Source organism: Falco naumanni, chromosome 17 (genome assembly GCF_017639655.2).
Source record: "Falco naumanni isolate bFalNau1 chromosome 17, bFalNau1.pat, whole genome shotgun sequence".
Lineage (NCBI taxonomy): Eukaryota > Metazoa > Chordata > Aves > Falconiformes > Falconidae > Falco > Falco naumanni.
This window is the reverse complement of record NC_054070.1, coordinates 1,623,731-1,636,336: the sequence shown is the minus strand read 5'-3', so window position 1 is coordinate 1,636,336 and position 12,606 is coordinate 1,623,731.

Here is a 12,606-nt window from a genome sequence, read left to right as displayed (position 1 = left end):
CATGGCTAGGGGCACTGCTTCCAAGCCTCTGGGTCCATGACAAACAGTCACAAACTCTGCTTCCAGGCCATTTTCACTTTTATTTCCACCTCTTCCTAAAGGGCCAAGACCAACTGTGATTGCCTTCTCTGTGTGTTTCTGACAGCATGAAATGAAGACATAAGTCAGTATGGACAGACCTTTTATTTGTCCTTTCAGGGGTGCAGATCTTTTTTATCTGGCTGTAGGCATCTCCGTAGCACAGTCCCACAGGCAATGCCCATGGGGACACGTCAGCTGCATAATCCCAGGCATTCCTGGTTCGTGGATCTGGACTGTCAGCCAGCAGAAGACACTAGGCTTGCACTACAATTTCCTGGGGCAAGCTGTCCCGTGCTACTGTTAAACAGCGTCAGAGCAGTGAGGGAGGATGGATGCACAGGATGATGGATCTTCAAAGGCTTTTTGTTCCTTGGCAAGGCATTTTGTCTCCTCTCTTGCTGGGGCTGCCTGTCTGTGCAGCAGCCCCAGTGGTGTAGGGGCACCCTGCAGGTTTCTCTCTTGTACTGCCTGTTGGATGGCGATTTATTTTGCCTGCTTCAACAGATGCCATCAGGCTTTGGTGAACAAGGCTCTGGGAAGCATCAGCTTCTGTGAGGCAGTAAGTGGTGGGCAACCAGCCCCTTATCGCTCACCTCCTGAAAAACAAGGCGTGGAAGGATGAATGTGGTCCCTTATTGGGACAAAGAGGGAGAGCTGGGGAGGGTGGCAGTGCCGGGACATGAAATATCCCAAGGCTGGCTGAGCGAAGGTCCAGCAAATGACATTTCCAGCATGCCTGACGTGTGGCCCCAAGTGAGAGGAGCACTTGGGGCAGAAAACTACATCTGGCCTGGAAATGCCTTTTCCCAGGCTCTGAAGGTCCACCCTCAAAACCTTCCTGGCAGGCAAAGGCAGGGCCCTGCCAGTGCTGGTGCCCGGTGCCGCAGAGGCACTGCAGCCGTTCTGCCTGTCCCTGCGGGGCTGGCAGCGCCCAGGGTGGGGGTACGGAGGCACTCCCTGCTTCCCACAGTGCTGCCTGTCTCGGCAGCGTGCTGGCCCCCCGCCAGCCCGGTTCCCTGCGCGCCGGGGCCGAAACCTGCCCGCTGCCTCCCCACCCAGCACCTCCCTCCCTGCACCCGGTGCTCAGTGGCACAGCCATGCCAGAACAGCTGAGTCAGCGCCCAGCCCTGCCACTGACCCTCCCCTGCTCCCTCTCCCACCGGTGTCCGTGGCTTCCCACTGTGAGCGGGCATGGCAGCGTGTGGTGCAGGGTGCAGAAACCCTCTGGGACGTGGTGGAGCACTCTGGGACCTTACAGGGTGCTGGCATCATCCCAAGTGTTGCATGGGCTGAGTGACGATTGCAATGGCACGGTGTTGTGGGTGCTGTGGGTTGGGAGGGCAGCTCTGGTGGGCAGGCGTGCTGTCCCCATCCTGCCACGCGTAGCACGTGTTTTGCAAGTGGATGAGCCTTAGGTTGGTGCAGCAGGCAGGGACCAGCCACGCTGCTGCGCAGTGCAGAGTGAGGGACCCCTGGCAGCAAATTTTGGAGGGCTGTGCAGGGTTAACAGCCTGGCAGTGTCATGTCGTTGTGGAGATTTGCAGTCTACTAGTGTCCTGCAGCACTGCTGTGTGGTCTCGGTGTCCCCATGGGCAGTAGGAGCTCTGCATGCCAGATGAAAGCACCAGTATCCTCTGGAGCATGGTAGAGAGCTCTGCCCTCTCCTAGCAGGGCATCTTCCCAGGAGTGATGAGGTGTAGCATCCTCTAGCATGTGGCAGAGGAACAGCATCTCCTGCCATAGCACGTACACATCCTGCATGTTGTGATCCTTTGAGGAGCAGCCCCCTGTGCAGCGCAGCACGTGAAAACAGCGTCTGCTTAAGTGCATTGTGGTGTCTCCGCCAAAGTGCAGGACAGGGGTCAGGCCGTGTCCCGCACAGCCTGCGCAGTGCAGCCTGCCAGGTCTTTCGGCTCCTCTGCGGAGACGCTGGCAGGTGCTGCAGTGAGGGGGGCGTGCTGATGGGTGCGATGCAGGGCTCGTGTCCTATAGTGCAGGGTGGCACAGGGGGCCTCTGCCTTCCCCGGCGTGGTGCCAATGTGCTGGCCAGAGTTCAAAGCTCCAGATGCTGCTGCCAGCCTGGGGTGCAAGACCACCGCCTCTGGTGTTCAGCACGGGTGTCCCAGCACTGCTGCATGAGCCCAGGCTGCAGCAGACCTGTGCCCAGGTCCCACCAGCATGTGCACCTCATGGTCTGTCAATGCAGCCCCCTGCCAGGGTCCTCCCCAGGGTACCACTGTCCCCGGGCAGCAGAAAGGATGCAGAAGAGGATGCATTTGTTACCAAGAAGGTGCTGGTAAAACACTGAGCTGATGTTTTGGGCTGTGGTTGTGCTAAACCAGAGCTGTGTGTAAGGCAGCCTCATGCTCTGCTCTGCCTACTCAAGACCTGGGACCACTCCCAGAGGCAAAGCCACAGAGCAATACAGATGTTGTAGAGCAACAGCCTGGTCTTGCACCTGCAGCTACAGATGGAAACAGCCTGCTCATGTCCTGATCAGGTCACATTAGCCAGGCATGCTCTGGACAGCACGGGAGAGCCTGGGACTGCTGTCCTGGGGCCACCTGGCCAACTCATGTCCAAGGAGCCAGGGTCATGCATGTGGCTGCACTACCAGCATTGTGGTCCGTGATGTAGCTGCAGTGTGGGACAGTGGCGGCAGCTCTAGAAGCTGAAATGCTTCCCAGGCCCGGTGTCTCTTACCAGATGAGGGTGTGGAACCTCTCACTGGTGCCATCAGTTGTCTCTCATCTTCAGAGTCCCAAGCCACCGTGCTGCTGTGCAATGGCCCTCCTCAGCACACTCCCCTGCAGGGCAGGTCCATTTGTTTGTGCAAGCATCTGATGTTTGCAAATTTTTAATGATTATTTTTAAATGCCTTATAAAACTACTTCGTTTAATATCTTAGCCCTGTAAATCACTGCCTATAGCAGTTAGTTCATAGGTATCAATTAATCGCCTTTAATTGGTTAAAGTCACCAGAGGTTTATGCTGATTCGACAGATGTCTTAAACCATCAATGAAGTCTTTAATGCACCGCAAGTTTAGCATCTACGCAATGACCCATGTCCGTGAGACAAGTCCTGCTGACAGAGCAGGCAACGACGCTCTGGGACGGAAAGGAAGAGGCTTAACCTGTGTCTGGAAGCAGCATTTTATTGGTGCTTAGTGGAAGGAAAATAAGCTTCCTGGTGATAGCTGAATCATGGCTTTTGCATGTGCTTTCATGCCCAGGTTTCAGCTGAGGTCCTGGGTGTAAACTGTGCTCTTTGGTGCAGGGCAGCAGCCACCGGCAGAAGCACTGAGGTGCTGAGACCCGGCAGGAGCTGGGATCAGCCCTTCGCCCAGGTGTTGGATCCATACGGTTCATGACTGGTACAGCATGTACCCTGACCTGGAGTGGTGCTGAGCACCAAAGCTGCTGTGACGGTTTGCAGGAACAGCAGTCCCTGCGAAGGCGGCTTTGGCGGTCACAGGCAGTGCCTAGGTCAGCGGATGGCACCGATCTCAGGGAGGTTTGGAGCACTGGAGGGAATTGGTCACCTGCTCTTGCACCCTGCTGTCAGCCTCAGCTGCACAGATCCTGACCCATCTCCCCCCATCTCTCCAAGTGCACGTGGAGACCAAACTCACCCATGCTTCGCTGGTGCACAGAGCTCTGTGAGACAAATGTCAAAGCCTTTAGCAGTGTCTTGCCTGATATCACCTCTAGGTAAACCCCCGGCAGGTGGGTCTCAGAGCCCTATGGTTGCAGTTTGGAGGCCAGGTATCTGCAGGATATTCCTGCCCCTGCTACTCTCTACTGACCTGGTCCTGCTCCCCACAGAGGAAGGGGGCTGGGCGCTCCCTTGTGTACAAACACACACATAGGCACATGCAGAGTCCCGGGCACGCGTGCACACACACACAGGCACAGGCACCTGTATGCACACACACCAAGGGTGCTGTGCCAGGTGCTGTGCACACACACACAGGCACAGGCACCTGTATGCACACACACCAAGGGTGCTGTGCCAGGTGCTGCAACACACCTCCAGAGGGAAGTGAAACAGCAGCAGTGGGTGCAGAGGAACTGTGCCCGCAGCATCCCCGAGGTGGTCCGAGAGTGGATGGGCTGTCCCAGGACATGGGTGCCCAGCAGCACAGGATGCATTTCAGGGCATCGCTCATCTTCAGTGGCCTGAGCCTGTGCTCTGGCAGCAGGGGCTCAGGAGCTGTGCTGGCAGCAGGGAGCTGGACCAGAGGAACCCAAGTGCACTGGACAACCCTCATCAGAGAAGCAGGTAGAGTGCTCTGAAGGGGATGTGGATGCAGTGCTGAGTTTTAGTTTTATTCTCTCCGATGGCAGCGTTCAGGTCTGAAAGCTGCTGAAGGCCAAAGGCCCAGTCACGAGCACGTTTAATGAGGGATGCGATTTTGTTCACAAAGTGCCGTCACCTTTGCCAAGAGCGAGGTCCTGCACCCTGTACTCTCACAGCATGAACCCAGCACATCGTACGTGCCCGGTTCCTCATAAGCTCCGATTTGGGCCTGTTAGAAAGAGATGGAAATGCCTGCTGCAGTGTGAACTGGGGGCTTTGCCTTCGGGCCCAGCGTGACCCGTGCCTGGGAAAATCCTCACCACACAGCAGTTCTCTTTGTATCTCCCTGCATGGAATAAATATGCAAGAACCTGGTCTGCTGCGGATTATTTAAGTGCTCCGCCAGACCCAGGGGTGCCTGCCCCCTGCCCTGAGATGCCACCACACCTTCCCCAACCCCTGCCTGCTCTGCTGCCAGCCTGCATGCTGCGGCTGCTGGGGCTCACGCTGCTGAAGCCCAGCGCCACTGAGCAGCTCAGCACCTGCACAAAGCAGATGGTGTTTCTGCCCAGCTTGCCTCTGAGGCTGAGCCTTCAACAAAAGACACAGAGGAGGAGGGAAGAGCAGCAGAGGAGGGCAAGACATCCCTTATCTGACAGCTCAGAGGTTACAGCCCTTGCTGGTGAGGTGGAGGATTCAAGTTCCCCTCCTCAGCCTGACAGCAGCCTGGCTTCCAGCTCTGGTTCTTAACCCCAGCTGAGCTGGAACGCTCGGTACTGGCTTTGTATGATGCTGGGTTACAACGCTAGCGCTACACTGATGTGTTCGATTGTGGCACAGTGCAATACTGAAATTACTCTACTGACACCGCTCTCCTGGTTTCGGAAGCGCCGTGAGCTGCTGGCACCTTTTATCTCCACCTGTAAACAAACACAGTTGTGACTTTGCAGGGCAATAAAGGACTTTGATATCATGACAAAGACGGAGCTCTTTGATCCAGGGAAACCCTTTGATCTTTCACTGTGAACCAGATGCTGTTGATTAGCTGTAAAAATAGAGCAATTATTGTTAGTTTCCAGGTGGTGTTGCAGTGCTACACTATGACCTGTCTGTGTGTCAGCTGGGTGCCATGCCACCCCTGGCAATAAAACTGTCAGAATATGGAATTCAGTGAAGTTCTGCAGTTCTCAGACACTGCTGGTGTTTTGGACCAACATGTTCTGGAAAGGGAACATCTGACTCTGAGAGGCTTTCCACCCCAGGATTTTTGTTAAGGCCAATGTTTTGAACATCTTGATATAATTACAAGCAGAATCGTCCTGGCAAAGACTAAGAAGCATTTCTGGGTGCTGGAAAAGGTGCCCAAGGACCCCGTCAGGAGGACAGGTCTCCTTCCTTGGGCTGAGCATCCCACAGATCTCCCCACCACCCTCCTCACTGCCCAGACCACATCCTCTGCGGCTGCCAAGCTGAGTTGGCTGTATCAAGTGCTCCATGGTGGAGCAGCCACAGCGTGGAGGAGATGTCAGCATTGCTGGGCTCCAGATGTCTCTGTAGGACCTTTGGAGACCATCAACTTGCTGTTCCTCCAGCCGCACGAGGTAAATCAGGCACCATAGGTCCAGATTCATCCCGGCTCAGAGCGACGCTTGGCAGATGTACTCATGGCCTGATTTCAATTCCAGGTCTCCTGGCAATGGGCAGAGATAAATATCTCCAGGGGGTGATTTAGTGTTGTGTGACCTGGCAGGGCAAAGCCAGGAGGATGGGGTCCTGGCTGGAAGGAGCACACTACGGCAGGATGGGAACCAGCTCCTGGTTATTTGCTCAATGGGGCAATTAGTCCTGTAAATTCCTAAGCCCTGTGATTAACTGCAGCCATCCAAACATTGTCACTGGGAAGGAAGAATAACTAAAGGGCTCTGGAAATTGTTGGCATTTCTTAGCGGATGCAGAAAAATCCCAGTTGCACCTTGCAAGCCTTTGGGCTAAAGGCAGGACAACCTGCCGGCAGGCAAACCAATAAACAACCCAGAAGGAAAAAGAGAATTTCAGGAAGAAGGAAAAGTGATGCAAAACCCCCCAGAGCTGCCACCCACTAACCGAGGGGGAGCAATCACCATCTGTTACGGGTCCCAGCTGGGGGTGGCTCCTTGGAGGTGGGCTACAGCGTAAATACCAGCCCTGAGTGCTTCATGAAGACACAGTCTCTCATGGGAAAAAACCCCTCCATGGATTTTTTTCTGGATTCTGGGTCCCAAGACAGGTATTTCAGAAATCTGACCCTGCGCTCTGTGGAAGGGTGTTCCCCTTGGTTCATGAGACCTGCCTCGCAGGTGTGAGGGTTACAGCTACAGAAAAGCTCCTCTAAGGCACCTGAATGCGTTGGTGGAAGCTGCACTTTTGAGTCGGGCTTAGCGATGCCTCAGGTGGAACGGAGCGGCAGCGAGCACGTCACAGGGCCCTCGGCAGCCCGCGCTGGCCGGGGTGGGTGCCCATGCTGCAGCAGGGAGGTTGGATGCTGAACTCCAGCATCCCTGGGACTGAGGTGTTGGGAGATGGGGCTGGCACCCCTGCAATGTGTCCTGGGATTCAGTGTCTCCCTTGGAAAGGTGCCTACTCCTTCACAAGCCCACAGCTGCGTTTCCTCCCCAGCAGTCCCCCGCAACCTGTGGGCTGAAATTTGCTGAGGAATCGGGGAAATTTATTTAATTTGATCCGTCATTTAGAGGTTCTGCTTCAGAGGCAGCCCAGGGATGTTTCCTGGTGGAAATACACATGGCTAGGCAGGAGTTTCCAAGACAAAATTCTTGGCCTGGAATGTCTAAATTCTTTTGTAGGGCTGGGTGTCTGAATTAATTTACCCACAGAAGGAAAAAAAAAATGACGTTCTCATCTCTATTTTGCTTAGGTAAATGTGACCCACATTTCCCCCAAAGACAGGGACCTGCAAGAGAAGTCTCATTCTTGTGGAAGCTTAATAATTTGCCCAAAGCAAGGAATAAGAGAGCTGGGACTTCAGCACAGCTCCTCAAGCTGAAGACACAGCTCTGGGGCCAGGTTCTTAGCACCCAAGGTTATGTTAAGGAAAGCTAATTCTCCACGAACAGACCCTGGTACAGTGTGTTCTTTCAGAATTAATGGTCTTGGATAAAAGCTGTTTGCAAGTAAAGCCTTCCCCTGCAGAGCGGGATGCGCCCTGGCCTCCCGAGGTTTGCAGCGGGTCTCTTAGCTCAGCAGTTTCAACTCGCGCCGGGTGAGGGTGCAGATTAAAAGGAGGAAGCCACACGGTTGGTTTTGGGGCATTCCTGTCAAGGTGTCGCTCTTTTGAAGTTGGTGGGGCTTCTCCCAGGCTGGGTCCATCCGCACCGCTCACACCCCTGGAATGTGGCCGGGGATTGGTGTGACCAGTCAGGCCAGTAAACAGACCTTCCTCCAAAATGAGTTTTTACTGAAATCTGCAAAGAGCTGTTGCAAGCAGATTGACTCACATGGTTTCTCAGCTCTTAGTCATGAGCTTCTTCTCTGGACAGTTAATTAGTTTGTTCTTGTGGAGCGCTTTGAAGATGCAAAGCAGGCTGGGAAAGTGAAGTGTTATTAGCTCATTATCTGCAATCTTTTTTTTGTGACAGAGCGATGAAGTCCAGGCTCAGCCTAAGATGCTTAACAGCACTAAAAAGTGAACTGTCCACACACCCAGCTCTGTCCTTATTTCAGCACAGCCCTTTGCCAAAGCTCGGCACCTCTTTAGGCTGAAGCTCCTTAACGCCACCCGGGCAGAACAGCCTGGCTTGGCATCACTGCACAGCTAATGGGCAGTGGCTTTAAGCTTTAGCCTTTCTCTGACAGAACACTTGAAAATTTGGAATTTGGACCATTAATTTCAAACTTCTTTCTACTAGTTTCCACCTGGATGCAAAAGCAGGGAATGAGGCCGATGGATTTTTTTATAATTTATACCCTGATGTGGGTGTGTTAGGGGTCAAGCTCAGCATATGAGAACCTGAAATCTTTATAGAGAGGAGTAAAATTAAAGAGCCCAGAAGGTTATGAATGAGATGAATTAGCATCCACCTGTGCAAAGCAGCGCATGTGTGTTTGGTTACATTCAAAGGGAAGAAGTAATATTAAAAGTATTATTTTTGTGTCTGCAAAGGACATGCCGGCCAATCAGCTGCCGTGCCCTGTGGAGCACAGCAGATCCAACAGCTCCATCTACACAGCTGGTCACCAGTGGTGTACAAGGCAATCTGGGGATCTTGCCAGGGGCATTTCAAAAGCTGGTGTGTGCAGTGATGTGGTCTGCTGCAAGGAAATATGCCCTCATAATTGGGTGCTTGACCTCTTTTGGCCTCGTGGCCTTGTGGCAATGGCCTCACATGCTAAACTGAGCCTTTTATTGAATCCAGGACCATCCCTGAGCGTAAATATCCACCTGTTTCTTAGGGAGTTGTTGCACGTGGGCTGCCCTGATCGCCCTGCAGACCTCCAGCCTGAGTCTCCGGCTTGACCTGGATGTGCTCCAGCGGAATCACAAGCTCCGAGTCTGTGGGAAAAGGCCAGGCTGAGCAATGAGCCCCATCCCTTGGGCACGTGCATGTGCCTGCACACACACACACACACGTGCATGTGTGAGAGAAGATCTTCCATGACACAAATGTAAATTAAATACCTAACTGCTTTCACTGGGTGCTCGCTTCCTAACTTCAGGTTTCAGCTGATAGCATCTCCCCTCGCTGAGCAACCAGACTTCCAGCACTCACCTTTGCAAAAGTCTGTGACATGAGTTTTGCTTCCTTGTGTTGCTGGACACAAACAATGAATTCGTGATATCCCTGTTTTGGGAATAAGATGTCTCATTTTCATTGCCCTTGCAGGCTACTGGCACCAGTCACATGATTTCCAGCCCTCATGTCACTGTTGGGTCAGAGCACCACCAGAAAAGGCAAGGCTGGACAATCAGGTGAAGCTTTCTTTGCATTGCTCTACGTCCAACCAGACAGAGTGAAAGCAGCCACAAATTGCAAAGGAAATCCAATTAGAAGGATTTCCATCCAAGGATGAACAAAATGAACCAAGCTATGGACATGAGTCATAGAGCTCAGCTATTTACAGTGAAGTCCTCTTAATCCTAACCATAAAGATGTGTTACCCTGCAGCACATGGGCAGTGCTGAGCCCATCAAGCTTTTCTCTGAAGACTTTTGCTTGCTAATAGAGGCAAGCGAATGTCCTAGATAGCTTAATGACTCCAGGAGGTGGGTTTTCCAGAAAAGTGGTGATGGCAAGACAAGAACTGGGAACGCTAATGTGCCCACGGGTGCTGCATGGGGTTGCAGGAGTGTTGCAAAGCTTCAGCCTGGTTTCACCCTCTTTGTTGGTCTGACACCACTTTCACACTCATGTTGGAAAGTCACAACAAATGTTTATTATCCCGTCCTGCCTGGGTAGATCTGGTCTGACATCCTAGAAAGAAGACCGTCCCTTTGCAGTCTAGCATTAGAGTGGGTGTTCCTGTGTATGTGCACTCACAAAAGATAAAGGTGAGGTTCAGGCCACCTAGCTATGTCTGAGCATCACTTATCTTCATCTCGACTTCCTTAATCAGCAGTGGAAAGAGAAAATTATTAATTTGCCCCTCCTTCCACCTCTGTCTGACGATGGGGTGAACCACATGCTGGGCAGGCTACTGCTCTCCACTAGCTATGAAGGGAACCCAGGAGCACCTATCTTAGACTTCAGTGTCTAATTTTAAGCTGCCTAGGCGAGGGTGGATTGATCCTAAGAGATTTCTCCTAACAGGCAATGAGCAATAAAGGCCAGGGTGGTAGGGAAACTTTTTTAGATGTGGTTGTTTATGGAGATGGCTCAGTTTATGGAGAGATGGTGTTTGGCAGCTTAAAAAAAAAGGAATGCAAGCAAGCTGTCCTGCTAGCCCTGCAAAGCCATGCAACTGAGAAGACAGGTAGTTGTGGACAAATTATACCCACCCACGGCTAGAGGTGGGGGGAGGCAATGGTAGAGCCCCTCCTTCCACACTGCCGGCAGCCTGGCACAGGGTACCCCTCCCTGCACCACCTTGTGTTTAACAAATTATGCTTGGAAACCCCCAAGACATCTTTAAAAACATGTAAGCATTGGAATCCTCTCAATTCACTCATCCTTTTTGAACACCTTAGGGTCCCAGTAAAGCATTTCCAGTTTGCAGCTTGGAAGAGAAGACGATGCAAAATCACCGCTGGCTTTGGACAGCCCTTCCCTGGCGAGGGGAATTTCTGGCCCCAAATGTACGGTCTGGCTCCAGCCGGTGCAGGGTCTGCCCGAAGCCAGCAGCCTGGCTGCTCTGCAGGATGCTGAACCAAGAGTCTGGGTTCAGGCGCGAAGGCTCAGGTTTTGGGGTCTCTCCCAGGGACACAGCCTGAGCTCTGTGCTGGAGGCAGATTCCTGAGCAGTGATGTGCACCTGAGTGCTGAGCCCGTCTTGCAGCCAGCAGGTATCTGGGGTGCTCTCAGAGCACCTGAGGTTATGTGAGGAGCTCTGTGCCAGGATTTCTGGGCAGGGAGAGGCGCAGCATCGTGGTCTGCCGTGCCTGCACGGTGTGGTGACGCCAGCTCAGCGCTGAAGCAGGAACCTCACGTTAATGGCCTGGGACCCTCTCAAAAGCCGGCAGAACAATACCCAAGGGCCAAAATATGCCCCTGTGGGTGAGATGAACTCACGCCTGGCTGGGTCTAAGATGTTGCAGGAGAAAGTGAGGAGGCACATGTCCCAGCCAGGATGGAGCCTCAGAGGGAGACTCTCACAGCGCCAGCACTGGTATCTCTGCTCTGTGGAGCTCCTCTGCTTTCTGTGGTCCCAAAGGAGGATGACAGGGTGGTGACAACAGTCTGGGTAGGGGATCCTCATCTTCCCAGACACTCTGGGAAGGAAGAGCAGCCCAGTGGCACATCCATAAGCACGAATAGAAAGAGCCACAGTGCTCCCACACGGGGATTGCCCCTGCAGCAGCTTGCCATATGAAACCTGGAGACACCAGCTATTTTGGCCTGGTTCCTCCTCAGGGTTTGGCCTCAGGTTGTGCCAAACTGGTGCTCCTGTGGTGAGCAGTCTGGCTTTGCACTGGAGGGTATGGAGGTGCTGCCCTCGAACCACTCCCAGGAAGGCTGCATTCCCCTTTGGATAGTTTATGGAAGGGACCTGCAGCTCTGTGGCTGCTGGATCACACTCACAACCGTCTCCTTAGCACAGCCGTGGGGCTCCATGGCATTGCACCCCCAGCTCAGGATGGAGGTGAAAACGGTCCATCCCTCTGCCAGACCCCAGACGTGTGGACCAAAGCCCCAGCCTGGGTTTCTGGGGACTGTGCAGCCTGTTTGTGCTGGAACTTCCCCCTGCAGGGATGTGGTCCATGGCAGGAGGGTGGTGGCAAGGACACAGCTTAGAGGAGAGTCATCGAGAAGATATTCCCACACACATACCGTGGCCTCGACTCTTTCAGCACTGGGCTGTTTGACCCTTCCCAGCACAAAGCTGAGCAGTTAGCTGCCTGCCCATGAGTAATGGTGATGCTCATCCCATTCCCTTCTTGCCTGCTGGAGACCTGCCAGTTGCTGTCAGTCTTTCCCTGGTATGCTTCCATCGCTGGAGGAAAAGCTCCTCCATCCATTCTCGTTATCCCACTGGCTGCCACGCTGGCTAATTGGGCACACAGCTTCATCCTTGTTCTAACTGCAGCTTTGCAGGCTGCAGTGCCCGGCTGTGGGGGTGGGTTCCCGGGACCTCCGTGGGTAGGAACCACCCTCTCATGCTCTGTCTTTTTTTGGGTGCCTCTCCGCGGGCTCTGCTTCCTCCTGTTCAAAGCGAGGTGGGGCTCTGACTCACCTGCATCTGGGTCTCGCCGTGCAGCAGGACTCGACGTGGCTCCACTGACTTTCCCACGGTGGCTGAGCCCTGCAGTGATGTTGCTGCTTCACCCAGGAGCTTGCGGTGGGCAGGCTCCAGGGGTACAAAGGTAACGGGTGTGGGTTTTGCTCCATGTACCAAGGAGTCATCGCTTCGAATAGTATAAACACTTGCCTGAGCCATCTCCTTCTCCCCTTTCTCCTGGCTATTTAACCCTCTGCTTCTCTGCATCCCACAGGAAATAGTTTGTACATTGCTTCTGGGTTACCCTTGGAAAAAAAATAAATTGGGATAGGCACAGCCAGTTTTTCATTGCACAGACA